Source organism: Chiloscyllium plagiosum, unplaced genomic scaffold (assembly GCF_004010195.1).
Source record: "Chiloscyllium plagiosum isolate BGI_BamShark_2017 unplaced genomic scaffold, ASM401019v2 scaf_90777, whole genome shotgun sequence".
In the NCBI taxonomy this organism is placed as follows: Eukaryota; Metazoa; Chordata; class Chondrichthyes; order Orectolobiformes; family Hemiscylliidae; genus Chiloscyllium; species Chiloscyllium plagiosum.
Window position 1 is genome coordinate 1 of NW_025173287.1, and position 1,870 is coordinate 1,870.

Below are 1,870 nucleotides of genomic sequence, written 5' to 3' on the forward strand. Positions count from 1 at the left end.
TTTCGGTTTACTATTTCGAGTTCATTGCGCAGAGTTCTGAAGAAGACTTTTTGGAGTCGAAATGGTAACTGTGTTTTCTCTCGCAAGACAGACGTTGCTTTATTTCTGTTCTCTTATAAATTGATCATCTTCTGATCTTTGCAAGTGAAATAGGGTGCATTACTATTGCTCGGTTTTAGTTTCAAAATCAAGAGAAACATGAAGGAGAGAATATCAAAGAACACAAAGTGCAGAGTTGTTAAGATATTTTTTGCAGCAATGGTGGACATGAAGGTCAAATTAAGGTAACGGTTCAAGAACATTTAGTCTGTGGAAGTTGTATGTGACTTTAGTTCCAAATATATGTTTCCGTTCTTCCAGGACATATTTTTAACTCCCCGAAAACATTGATTGTTTTCCGTATTCTCTTTGTTTCGCGACATCTGTCTTCTGGTCGACCAGGGACAACTTGAATTTGCGTCTGCATTGAATACGATTTCGCTCTTTCTTTCGAGAAGCAAACCTGTGCATTATGTACCACTGACCATGCTGATGGCTAAGACGTTCAAAATGAATTACGGTTTATGGATCGTGAGCAAGAATAAAGTGATCCACTTGCGAACAGATGTCACCACGCCCTATTCCTACATCGGGCCTGAACGGTCCATTGGCAGAGTCTGCAGACAGGAAATGTCTAAGTGACTAGTCCTTTGTTCAGTTTGATTTGGTACCAATGGTAGTGCTGTTTTGGTGCAGAAATGTGTCAACATCTCTGATGTTAGAGTCAAAATTTAAGTCACATCTACTCCATGGAGTGTCTTCTGATATCGGAACATGCTGACATGAAAACATCTAACTCTGATAGCAAAGGTTTTCTCATTACACTGGGAGTATGTTTATCTAAGCAATTCAGACAGCCAGGATGAATAATTGGCATTTGGTTCTTCAAGCTGAGCTCTCCACACCAACTGCTCCAACGAAGGCCGTGGATAAGTTCCCCATCGATTATTTTGGTCAATTTTAGCCTCAACAACAACCTATTGTTCTGAACAAAGCTACACCACAAGCAGAGGGTCAAGTCTGATTTTCATCGTTAATTTTCAATTTCAGTTCTTAATGCACAGTTTCTTACGAATGTGCACAACAGAAGACCGTTAACAGTCCATTTCTAATATTTCCAGAAAATTCTACTCCGCTGATATCGCCTTGCCTTTTCACATCGCAAGCCAGGAAACTGGATCAGTCGAGTTCCTTTCGACACATGGAGTTGCTTTTTTCTAATTCATTGACTGCTGATATAATAGATTATTGGCCTTGAGAGTCAGCTGTAAATTAGGTTGAACCTTCTCAGCTTGACTTTCAACTGATCCTTAAAAAAAATCATCACCTGCAGGTAAATGCATTGCATTGCTTCTTGTTTTGCTGAATTCCACCCCCCGAACATCCAAATTTCACGATAGTTCGACAAATGTGTTGAAACTGATTCGTGTTGGAAGTTGGTGGCTTTTTGTGTCTCGACATATAATTTATTCAATTAGATGACTGGGTCAGTCTTGAAATTACTTCGGATCCTTCACAGTTGAAAATTTACTTTCGATTGAATGCAAAGCTCAAGCTCCACGAAATCCAAATCCTGCAAAGGAATTAATGACTTTTAAAGACTCTACGCTGTGAACAGGATTCGAACCTACGCCGGGAGACCCCATTGGATTTCAAATCCAACGCCTTAACCTCTCGGCCATCACAGCTGTGGCAAGAAGGCCAATTTCAATAGTAAAACAACTGAATTCATTTGTTGGAAGAACAAATTGTCAAGACCCAAAGATTTCGCAAAATCCTTTGCAAAGACCCAGACGTACGTTACCTTAGCAGATTGACATGCTTTCACCGC

The 1,870-nt window shown here is 40.1% G+C and overlaps 1 non-coding gene across 1 annotated transcript; it reads right to left on the minus strand.

Moving 5' to 3' along the window:
• Positions 1–1,645: 1,645 nt before the first annotated feature.
• On the minus strand, positions 1,646–1,727 carry trnas-uga. The gene has a single exon. It is a non-coding gene; the product is annotated as a tRNA-Ser (tRNA).
• Between the last annotated feature and the right edge of the window lie 143 nt (positions 1,728–1,870).